The sequence below is a fragment of the Miniopterus schreibersii genome, assembly GCF_964146895.1.
Source record: "Miniopterus schreibersii genome assembly, chromosome: 6".
Classification (NCBI taxonomy): Eukaryota; Metazoa; Chordata; class Mammalia; order Chiroptera; family Miniopteridae; genus Miniopterus; species Miniopterus schreibersii.
In genome coordinates this window covers 86,546,575-86,558,919 of record NC_138107.1, presented here as the reverse complement: position 1 = coordinate 86,558,919, position 12,345 = coordinate 86,546,575, and the positions used below count along the sequence as shown (strand labels likewise).

The window sequence follows — 12,345 nt, the reverse complement described above, 5'->3', positions numbered from 1 at the left end:
GCTGAAAAGTCAAGACTGCAGCGAGGTGGCCCGGAAAGGAAGAGGGAATGGAAGCGTGGAGGGCGCCGTTCAAGATAATGCTACAGCCCGGGCACAATCGCCCCAAGACCCAGCAGCAAGCACGAGGACGCCCGGGGACCTCTGCAGCTTAGGGCACTCCTGTCCCTCCTTTAAGGGCTACACCTGGGAGGAAACCGGAGGCCGAGACGCCGCCCACCAATTCCCTTCAAGGACCTCCGGGCCCTAAGTTCAAGCAGCTGGAAGGATCCTTCCAGAGCCGCCAGCCCCGCCTTCGGAAAAGAGAGGCCTGCCTGCCGGTGGGAAAGGTAAGCGTTTCGTTTCCCCGCCGGGACGCCGCGTTCCGGCCTCGTTTATTCTCCACATAAACAGCCTTTTCTGAGACTCGAGGTTGGCATTTCCTAGGGACACAGGTTGCAGCAAGTTCAGTTGGGTCGGGGAGGTTCCAGGTGCGCAGACGAGCTTACGAATGAAAACCTCAGAGCAGACCAGCCTGGGCTCCCGAAGCTCTACCCTTCAGTTAGGACGGAGGCAGAGTGAAGACACCCCTGAATTCCAGCTTAGACATGCGAGGCCCCTAAGGAGAGACCGGCGAGGGGAGAGGAAGTATTAAAATAATGACAGAGCAGTAAAAACTCAGTGGCTCAGACATTAGAGGGTGAGTCAGGCGGCCGTGTTCTGGGAAACGAGGCCTCCGCAGCGTTTCCCGAGTCCTGCTCAAGTGGAGACAGTGACAGGAACTCGCATCCCTAGAATTTATAACAACGAGGGTAATTTAAGGGCAGGGCCTCCCCTCCCGCCCCACCCTGCAATCCCACACTGTTGTCTGTGTCCATGACTTCTTTCTCTTTTTATTTTCGTTTTTTGCTCAATCTCTCCACCCCACCCGGCCCCACCCCACCCCAAACTGTCAGCCTGCTCTGTGTCTGTTTCTATTTTCCCTGTTGGTTCAGTTCTGGCTGCCAGAAGATCCAGCCCCAGCCATGATTTGGGGATTTCCCTCCAGGCTCCCCCAGGCTTCTGCAGGAACTCAGGCCTGAGCTGTCAGAGAACCGGAAGGAAGGGCCTGTGGGACGGGAAGGGACAAGCCCCACTTGGTCCTCAGGAAGGTGGGTGCCTACCTCTTCCTGGCTGAGCCTCAGTGTGAAGATTCGAGCCCGGATTTCCGAACTGGGCTGGCTGTTCTGGGAGGGCCCACCCCTCAGATGCCCCATCCAAAAGCCTGCAGGTACACAGGGCACAGTTCTGGCCCCCAGCTGCCACCACCCAGCAGTGGAAACCCCCAAAGTCCTAAACTCAAGCCATCCACTCTCCTGTTCCCATCTCAGCGGCAGCCTCCCTCCTCTCCTCTGGTGCTGGGGGGGCCTGTGGGGACAATTTCAGCCTCATAACTTTCCCCCCCCAACTAGAAGGGTAACAAGACTGTAGCCCAGATATTGCAAACCTGATGCCAGAAAGCAAAATTCTAAGTTGTTTTGGGCCCCATTTGGTTTGTTTGCTTTTGTACTTGCTGACACTTAAAAAATCTAGAATTTTCACATAAAACCCCCACTTTCTATCTTCTATTTAAAAAGCAGGTGTCCTGACAATACCAGGCCCAGTCCCACGTGCTGCAGAGAGGACATATGTTGTCTGCTCTGTCACAGTCCCCGCTGTTCCCTGTCGCTGCTCTGGGGCTACCTCCCAAACTCATAGCCCTGCTGAGCGAACCGAGTTTTGCAATCCTTGATCTAGGCCCCAGGGCATAAAGGTTTGGCTGCCTTTCTGGGAGTAGAAAAAGGAATGATGACCTTTCATTCTTTCAGATCCCCCAAGAACAGGACAAAACATAGTGTCTCAGTAGCTTTTCCTGTCCTTTACCTGCAAATATAACTGCCAACGGCAAAGCGCAGGAGAGCTGACCACCAGCAGCCAGACTGTCCCCCCCCAGCAGCCAGACTGTCCCCCCCCCGCTCGGGCAGCAGCTCCGCACCCCCGCGGTAAGGAGAGGCTGCTCTGGATCCTGTGACAGGCCGGCCGGCTCCCTTCAGCGCGGCTGCCATGGGGTGGGGCGGGCGCTGGGGTTTGCAGTGGGGGGGGGGGGGTCACTCCAGAAGCTAGGAAAAGTGGGACTTTCTAGCCAAGTTGCAGAGCGGGGTCAGTGGACAGGAAATTACTAAGGAAACATCCAGGGTCCAGGGGTTCTGGCTGAACTGACCTAACAGATTCTTGCTGCAGGCGGGCCAGGTGGTCAGGTATCAGTCACCTGGGGGCTGGCGGGTGAGGGATTTGATCAGATATGAGAGGATCAGACATCGAGGGGGCAGGATTCTGGCTAAGATGACTAATGTCATGTACGAGGACAGAGACTAGTTGAAAAAGGCTCAGAGGAGCCTGACGAGAGTTTGGCCCTAGAGAGAACCCCGTCACTCACCTCCCTCCTCCCAGATAACCCCCTGCAAGCGCAGAAGCACATACTGGCTGGCAGTGTCCACCAAGCACCTCCTTTGCTCCCCCGATTCAAGGAGCCGTGACTGAGGGCAGAGGTGGAGAGCAGGGCCAGTCCCCAAAACAGCAGGAGTGGGGTCTGTAAGGTGGCACTAGAAGGGACAGGGGACAGGAGATGGGCACCACCCCTGTCCACCAAGGGTCACAACCCGCACAGGAGTTCTATCACAACGCAACGATAGAATGTACTGTTTGTGTCACACAGTACAGAAAAAATGTTAGAATGCATAAAATTAAAAGTTTCTTGGGAAACCTCCTAATATCCATCTCATTCCCTTAACCAGAACGATGCAGGCTTGACAGCACGAGGGAGTGAATTTTCCAATGTACCCGAATCTCACGGAAAAGGCCCCCTTTCCTGGGACCACGTGCACGCCCAGCAAGAGAGCTCAGCCCAGGGCTTTGTGCAGTGGGCAGTGTGGGATCATCACTAGCACTGTTCCCTTTATGAACCATGTGCAGTCTTTATCCATGATCACAGACCTGGTCTGGAACATTCCTGGTGCTGAGGCTGGGGTGGGAGTCGGGGAAGGGCGGGATTGGAGGTCTACCTCCAGGGCCCAGGAAGAGGCTAAGGCATCGAGTGCAGTGGATAGAGGAGCAGAAAAAGTGAGAAAAAAATCACAATAACATTCACTAGCATCTATGAAGTACTTACTCCGTGAAAGACTGTGTGAGGCACTTATAAGCATTGTCTCATTTAATCTCCTGAATGAGGCATGTGCGAGATAAGCCCATCTCACAGGCAGGCACCTGAGGTGTAAGCGAGTCCTATGACTTGTCCCAGGCCCCAGGGTAGTGAATGGAGTGCTGGGATCTGAGCCCATGTCACTCGACTCCGAAGCCAGGAGTCTGGGAATGCCAGCCCATGAGCACAGGACAAAGAGACGGAGAAACCAGAAGCCAGAGAGATCAAAGGAAAAACCTAGACGCTCAGTAGAGTTTAAGGAAGGGAGTGAGCCAAGCAAACCAGCAGAGCTGCTGGGAGCCCCGGCTGGAGAGGCCCTGGGATTGGCCACGAGGGCGAGTGGAGGGCAGACGTCAACCCGCAGGGCAGGACGGCTGGACAAGGGCCAGATGAGGAGGAATGACGGGAGCAAAAACCTTTTCCAAGGAGCTGGACTGTGGAGTAAAGATCAACGTTCCCAAACCCCCTCCACGTGGAATGTCGCCATCAGGCCAAAGTAGAAGAGAGTCAAAGCCCCAGGAACCTGCCCACCGAGTGCAGCTGGCTTCCTGTGGCTGGGACCCCTCCATCCCACCTCTGCCCCATTCCCCTGAGCAGTACCAGGGGCTACAACAAACACCTGCCTGGTCACACAAAGTCCCCTTCCTGCCTGCCAGTTGCTGGAAGTAACCTCCCAAGTGTCATCTGGTTAGCCGCGTGGCAACTCCACACGTGGACCAACAATGTCCTGTGACCATCACTCAGGTTTTCGGAGGTGCAGGAACCTACCTGAATTGCTAAGGGTAGAGCCAGGCTCAGATTTTTCCTGAGGGGGTTAAAGATGCAAGAAACTCACCTGGTCAATGTGGTTCAGTGGTTAAATGACGTCCTGTGCGCCAAAGGTTCAATTCCCCGTCGGGGCACGTGCAGGGATGCGGGCTTGACCCCAGTCGGGGGCGTGCAGGAGGCACCCAGTCAGTGACTCTCCCTCATGGATGTTTCTGTCTCTCTTTCCCTGTCCCTTCCTCTCTCAAATCAATAACAACATTTTTTTAAAAAGATGCAAGAAATTCAATCATCAGAAGTCATGATGCTGCTAAACAACTGAAGAAGAGATTGTCTCTCTTCAACCCTCGTAGGCCCCTTCTCCTCGAAGTCCACAGAGCTGGAGAGGGGGGGACAAGAAGGGGAAAGAGAGACCCGGGCCAACAGCGAGCAGTGGGGACCCGCGGTGCTCCCGGGCGCCTCGCTGGGCCCCGCTCCGTGAACACTTTGAACGCGAATCCTCAAGTCAGTCTTTGCTCTTCCATTAAAAAGAAAATGTCTACAGTCTGACATTTCGTAGGACAATGTGAGATAGAAATGAAAGTGCACATGCAAAAATATTTTACCTAATGAGGTAATCAAAGCTGTAGGGAAGTGAAAGTAACTAAAACGGGCCTCCCTCGTTCTTTTTTTAAAACATGTGAAGTCGGCTTCGAACCGAGCCAGAGACAGGATTAAACACAGGGAGGAGGGAGCGTTGCTGTCTGAACTGAGGTCTGTGAGAACTGGGGGGTGGGGGGGGTAGGGGACGATCCGTCTCTGCCCCCCGCCTGGGGACCCCCATCTCAGCAGCCACCCCCTTCCCACCTGCAAAGCCCCCGGCCAAGTCCAAGTGCTCTCAGGAAGCTCAGCGCAGGGAGGGCCGAGCTCCCCCTGCGTTCAGGGCGGCGTTCAATGGCTGCTAAGTCTTTTTAGATGTTAATTTTATGGTTCACCCCACGGCTTTCAAAAGAAAGCAGCTTTTAAGAAATGAAAGAATCCAATGGGTTTTAGAGCCCTGGCAAGCTGATTCGGATCAGTCTCTGGAAAGGTACAAAAGCATGCTGTAGAACTGGTTTGGCTTGGAACTGAAACCGCCGCGGAGAGATGTTTGCAATACAGGGAGGCGGCCCTTCCAGAGGAAGCTTAGCAGGGGCCCGCTTCCCAGGGAGGCCTATTTATCACCCGAGATTGCTTCCCTGTCCTGGGATCAGTATCGCAGGCCTCTGGAAAGAGTCACCACTTGAAAACTCCTAGTTTAAACATTAGAGATTCACATCGAAGCGATAAAAGTTTCCTATGATCAAATTTAAAGGTTGAGTTTCAACGCGCAACTATTTTTTATATATAATCTTTACTGATTTCAGAAAGAGGAAGGGAGAGGGAGAGAGAGAGAGAAACATCAATGATGAGAGTCACTGATTGGCTGCCTCCTGCACGCCCCCAACTGGGGATGGAGCCCACAACCCGGGCATGTGCCCTGACCAGGTATCGAACCATGATCTCCTGGATCCTAGGTCAATGCTCAACCGCCAAGCCAGGTGGGCCGGGCACGCACAACTATTTTTAATCAGTCTTGTCCGACACTCAGAGTTCTGGATGACTCTTACATTTAACTTTACTGTGAAATTTTCTTTCCACTCCCAAGATTTTAGTGTTTAACAAGTATTTGCTGACGAAGGCACCCACAGAAGCACAGATGAGTCCCACAAGAATCTCTAAACTGCTGATGGAGGGAAAGTGCAGAGAAGAGGGATCTCAGGGGAAAGGATCAAGGTTAGGATGTGAACCCCATCTCGGCAACACTGTCCCCCACTCCCGCTTCAGCCCGCCACCCCACCCCACGAAGGCCGAGAGGGGCTCAAGTGGCTTCTTTCCCTCCCTTTCTTCCTTTTATTTTAATGAAATATTTTAAACATATACAAAGGCATAAAAAGTAATATGATCAACACCTTTTATTCCCCACCTCCCAGTTTAAGAACTAAAACATTACAAAAATAATTCTCAGCATAACCCTAACCCTAAATCTAATCTCCCTTCAAGAAGCCACTCCTATCTTGAATTCTTTTACTAACCGTTTACATATTTCTAAATGAAATTTAGGTATTATTTTCTACATTTTAAAGCTTCATTTGAATGTTGTTAAGAAACAAAATTCAACTGAGTTGATTTAAAGATCTCACTGGCTTTATTAAGAGATTCTTGAATAGGGCGGCATCCCACCTAGCAACCAGAGGGCCCTCCCTCCAAAGGGTTGTACAAAATGGGAGGATTTTATAGGAAGGAGGGTGGAGCAAGGGAGCTATTAGCAAAAGAAAAGAAAGGATTATTTTGGGGCCAAAACATCTTTTCTTTGGGGGAAGAAAAAGGGAAGGGCTTTTGTAATGCAGATTGTTCTTGTTTCCAAGGGGGACGGAGGGGGACTGTGTGGCAGATCACCTTACTGGTGCTTGACCAGAAAATTCCAGGCTGCTTGATTATGTTTCTGGGAGAGGTTGAAACTGCAGTCAGACCAGCTATTAAATCTAGGTTTGTTATCATGGGCTATTAGCGTGAATGACACCATTTTGGGCTCGTGGGGGTTTTTTTGGTTTAACAATTCCTGCCTTTTGATCATATTCTCAATTTAACTGAGAGATGTGATAAAAAATTAAGGCGTTAGTGTCCCTCTCAGCTGCTGCTCTGCAGCTCTGTTGGTCCTCAGCGTGGCATGACAGTTTTGCTTAATCTGTGATATTTACAGGTCACAGTTCTGTTATCAGTGGGGAGCACTCCGTGTCCCCACCGGTTGCTGGGGGAAGTGGGCTTCTTGCAATGTCACGAGAAAAGGAATTTTCTGAGACTTGGATGGGGCAATGAGTGGTATTTATTTGCCTGAAATTAAAACCCTGAGTTTCCAAATTCCCATCTCCCTCCATCCCGCCAAGGAAAAAGTCCAGCTGTGTCTTCAGCAGAGTTAGGATTAAAACCATTGCCCAGAGTCTCTGCTCCACATTTGCGCCGCCCAGTCCTGCATCAGACTAGCTTGGCTTGTGTTCCCAGCTGCAGTTCATTGTGTGTGGGGTCCACACAGCAGGCCTTGTGTCTTCTAGGGCCACGTGGCTATGGAGGGAACACAGGTGAGTGCAAGGAAGCAGGAGCAAAGCCAGAGGAATGAGAGAGAATTCCTTCCTCTGGGGCTTATGTATTCCCAAATTTTCGAATGCTTGCAGCAGCTCCACCCCCACTAGCCAATCATCTTTGTTCCCAGGTTAGATTCACAGGTAAGTACCTTGCCTGTGTCACCCTGACTCACTGCACATGCACCTACCTTCCCCTTTGTCCAGTCCCTTCCTCCAGTGATTTGCAGGGAATGGATCAGTGGTTCCCTGGGGAGTGTGAAAACTGCAGCTTCCTGGTGAAGGTGCCCAGATGACCATGCTTATAATGTCTGGCCTCCCTTTTGCTCCTTTCCTATTATTATTAATGAGCTAGTTACAACAGTAACAGTTCCAGGGTCATAATCCTAAAATTGGTCATTTTCTTTGTTCCCTTTGTGACATTCCAGTCTTAGGGAGATTATCTTCTTGGCAGTTAGCAGCTGAGAACATGCATTTAATAAGTTTTTGAGAGAATACACCAGGGAGATTATTATAATAACTATAAGCAGGATATGTCCCAGTGTTTGGAGTGCACTTCAGAGCCATAGGCCCCAAGACCCAAACCAATCAAAGACCTTGTTGAAGGAGTCATCTTTTTGTGGACAAAAAGGGGCCACCATATACTAAACCTGACAAGCTCAGGGGAGGCTTGTGTGGCAGCTTTACAAACTCAGGAGACCTAAAGTAACCACATAGGATAGGCTGAAATGAAAACTTTCTTGCTGAAAGTGAATCATGGCAGGTAGTCATGTCCTAGGCCAGCATCTTTCTTGACAAAGGTCAATTTTTGCCTTAACTGCTTCTAGGGTGCTAGGAGTGTTTTCTATCTTGAGCTGGGATGTAGACATATAGGTGCCTACAAATGTAAAACTTTATTGAGTTGTACACTTAAGACAAGTTTTCTTTATGCGCTTTATTATGTGTATGTTAAACCTCAATACAAAAGTAAAATCTTTCTGCCAGTGTGCTCCATTCCCTGACCCCAAATGCCACTATCATTACGCTGGAGCAGACAGTCACTTGTCGGCCGTCTGGAGACAGGTGTGAGAAAGCAGTAGCCTGAGTAGAAGCAGAGTTAAAACACAGAGGCCTCCAGCTTCACTCAGTCCACGTTCCTCCCCGAGCCGAGCCCGGGGCTGTACCAGCCACCCTGCCCTTGGAGTCCAGTGAGGACTTCCCTTAGGCTGTGGGCAATGCCCACCTTCCCACTGAGGCTTGGCTTGGTCTCTGTCCCTGCCCGTGGATGACCCCGTCTCAGATCATCCTAGGGCACGACAGAGGCAGAGAGAAGAAAGATGTGCCCTAGGAGAGAAGTGGGATGGAAGAGAGAGGTAGGAAGCACAGATACGGAACAGATCTAGTTCAAGGACTTCTTTAAGAGACTTAAAAGATGTCAACATCAATGATGAGAGTCATTGATTGGCTGCCTCCTGCACGCTAAAATATGATAGGGTTATGGGTGATTTTTATTATTTGCTTTTTGGTTTTATTTTTGTTTTAATTTATCTTTATTGTTGAAAGTATTACAAATATCCCCCATTTTCCCCCCATTGACCCCCTCCAGCCTGCATCTGCCCTCCTCCTGGTTTTTTTTGCTTGTCTATATTTTCTAAATTTTTTTTTTACAACAAATGTGTTATTTTTGCAGTAAGAAAAAGAGGTGTTTGTGCTTTACGATACATACTTCAAGTACATGCCATAGGAGGAAGTGCACAGTATGTGCAGTCTCAGCAGATCCTGTTCAGTTGTGATCACAAGTCAATCCGCTCATGTCTTAGGTGATCTTGGGTCAACCAGCCCTGGTCTATGATCATCTTGGGTAATTTATCACCTTTGGGAATGAGCAAGAAACATGGTTTTGTTGGGAGTTTCTTTTCTTGATAGCAAATTACTAAAGTGCTGGCACACAGAGTTTTCTGGGTCCTCTCCAGCCCCCCCCCCCCCACACACACACAGGTTGGGTCCTGGGCACAGAGCCGTGAAGGAGGGAGTGGGTCACCTCTGCCAACCAGGGCCTCCGCTCTACCTGCTCCTCCTGCCTTTCGCTTGCTCCCAGAAAAGAGCCTATAGACTCATATTGAGTTTCAAAGCGCTTAGAAAGAAAGCAGAGCCCTTGGGCACCTCAGAATTGGAGGAGTTCTCTGGTTATAGATTTCTGCAGAAACAATCATCTGCTGCCCAGGTATTTTAATGACAGGATGGGGACCCTGTGTCATGCCTTTGACATCATTCCACACAAGCTCCCACCTACTCTGCCACTCAAAGACCCTGCCCCTGCCCCGTTTCCCACCCCAGTCACTGCTCTTACTTCCCTGTTCTTCCTTGGGATGGCCTGTGTTGTTGCCGAAATTTAAAATTATGTCACCATTGATTCAACTCCATTCTACATTTAGTTTGCTGACTAAGTGCTACTGAGGAAGAAGTCTGAGGTGGCCTGGGATGCCCAAGGGGCTTCCAGGGAGGAGGTGGGCTTGCCACGTCTTGGAAAGATGCAAGTTGCTGGGACAGACAGGAAGATAGTTTGCAAGGGCTCCGAGGCAATGATGAAACCCATCTGGCTGGAGCAGAGTGTAGGTGGAACCTCTTCTCCCCAGAGGCTTGATAGCAGCTCAAGACACATTTATGGATAGGATAGTAGGATATGGGACAGCGAGCTAATTAATTTGGATTTTAACGTGTACATGACAGTGAGTTAAATACATGCTCTGAGCAGCCCAGTGGTAAGCGGAAAGTGTACTTTAGAAAGATGAATTTGTGAAGGATGGTTAGGGAAGGGAGAACTGGTGGTGAAGAAACTAGAGAGTAGGCTACTCCCCAGGAGAGACAGGACTCCCCGGAGAAAGGACTTGGTGAAGCAGCCGCACAAACAGACATTGTGAAATGAGAATCATTGGATTTTAGGGCCTAATTGGATGTGAAGTTTCTTTTCTTTCCTTTTTTTTAATATGTCTTTATTGATTTTTAAAAATATATTTTTATTGATTTCAGAGAGAGGAAAGGAGAGGGGGAGAGAGCGATAGAAACTTCAGTGATGAGAGTCATTGATCGGCTGCCTCCTGCAGGCCCCTGCTGGAGATCGAGGAGCCCACAACCTGGACCTGTGCCCTGACCGGGAATCGAACCCCGATCTCCTGGATCCTAGGTCGATGCTCAACCGCTGAGCCACGCGGGTTGGGCTGGATGTGAAGTGTCAAATGAGGAAAGAATCGAAGTTGGTGCTGACGCATAAACGGTCGCTGAAGAAACGTGATTCGCTCCCCTGCCCCCTTCCCATCCGTTCATCCACCGAACATCAATTGAGCACTTAGCATGTGCGAAGAGACAGGTGAACACGAGGAGCGAGAGACAGCGTCCGCTCAAGAAGCTCATCGCCCAGCGCAAGAGAAGACAGAACCACCAGCTCTAAACGCCGTGTGGAGACGCGGGGCTGGCAGTTGGCGGGTATTGCAGAGTGGAGGAGGGTCTTTAATCCCTTATGACAGGTACTGCCGACCAACATGAACATCTCTCCCGGACACTGGCTCACTGCCACGGCTTTAGATGGAGGCAAAAAACGAAAAGTCCCAAGGGGCTGGGGTTGGAATCTCTGGAACCTGAGGGAAGGAGAGCACTATAGATGGAGACCCCAAGAAAGCTGTCTCCCTTTCCTGAGCACAAGGTGTGGTGAGGTGGACCCCAACAGTACTAGGTGATCATGTATTAGGTTAGATGCCCGCTTAGCATTTCACCTGCCCTCCTTCCACTATTCTGTAGATAATACTGAGAGTCCTGGATGTTGGAGTTGATAAAAAAAAAAACAAAAAACAACTTAGTATACACAACCTTATTTGGTAAATGAAGAAACTCCCCTGGCAATAGTCCCTGTTCTTCCTACTTTTCCACTTGCTCTCACTAACAAAACTTAACTATGCTGGGTCATTAGGAAGCTAAGTGATAAATACACAGTGTGTTAATGAAGTCACAGAGGGTGATAAGAGCTGGTAATGATTTAACCTGCTTGTAGGGTCCTTCACATTTTATAACAGAAAGTTCTTAAACACCCTTAACAAAAACCAGGTGAGGAATGCATGCCCCCAAGGGGTCTGTATCAGATGCTAATGGGCTATCTTCAGAGGGGAGTGAGAGCTTCTCCAATCTCACCCTCCAAACCCAGGCTGCTCCCTCCTTGGCCTTCTATGAATGCAGCTGACCCTTTACATTCAGATTCTTCTCACATGGGCCAAGATAATGTATGTATGATCTAATTAGAAGAAAGGGGCCAGTGGGAGATAAAGGCAAGAGGACACCAAAGAAACACAAGACAGGAGCGATGAAAAGATTCCACTTCTTTTTCCTAATATTGGGATCTGAAATTATTTCACAAGCAGTGTAAGGCATGTAATATCAGTTGCATAGCAGAGATTGAGATTAGTGATTTGGGGTCAGAAACCCTGGGAAGCATCAAAAGCTGGGCCCTCTGTTCCCAGTGCTGACATTGATGAGCTGGGACACACCTCCTCAGGACAAGTGGGCTGTGCTCTCCAGTCCTCTGACCTGACTTCTCCAACTGTACAGTGTATGCACTGGATAGAGGCCCACCCAAGAAGACAGAGAAATCCTGCTCACATTTAGTTCACCAAGCCCTGAGTTGTGGCCAGGTCTATACCAGTCCAGAGAAAAGAGAACCTTTTTTTTAGTGGCCTAACTTAAGAAGTGTCTGTTTTTAATTTGAACAAAGGCATTTATAGGATAGGTGCCTCTACCTACCTCTTGCCTTTCTGGAGGCTACTAAGTTGATGCCTTTGGAAATAAGTAAGGTACCCTTAGTCCCTCCAAGGGCCCATGTCACACCATGCCAAACAAAACAGTGCTGAACTAAAAAGAAGAGAGTAAAGAGAAATCTCCCTCATCCTTCAAAACCCCTTAAAGAGTATCCACTATCACGTCTTCTATTCAACAGTGTACCGTTGGTCTTAGATAATGCAATAAGGCAAGAAAAAGAAATAAAGGTATAAAGATTGCACAGAAAGAAGTAAAACTGAGACAGGCCAGTAAGCCAAGACAAGTGGAGTAGGAAAACTGAGACAAATAGCTGAACGAACTGGCTAAGCAATTTACAGCCAGATATAGAAGGTCACCTCCCTAGAGATAACATCTAGGCCTCAGCTGTATTTCAGCTGCCAGCCAAGAAGAGCAGGAAAACCAGGTGGGCAACACCAGGATCAGCTGCAATGACTAAGGACCCCCTTG

At 49.6% G+C, this 12,345-nt stretch overlaps 1 protein-coding gene across 1 annotated transcript in view; it reads left to right on the top strand.

Moving 5' to 3' along the window:
* Positions 1 to 10,902, top strand: part of RSPH3 (radial spoke head 3) — a 52,378-nt gene extending 41,476 nt beyond the window's left edge. Inside the window, exon 9 of the mRNA XM_081141229.1 lies at positions 10,105 to 10,902. The gene's annotated coding sequence lies outside the window, so the exon portion shown is untranslated. The remainder of the gene's footprint in view (positions 1 to 10,104) is intronic.
* The last annotated feature ends 1,443 nt before the right edge of the window (positions 10,903 to 12,345 follow it).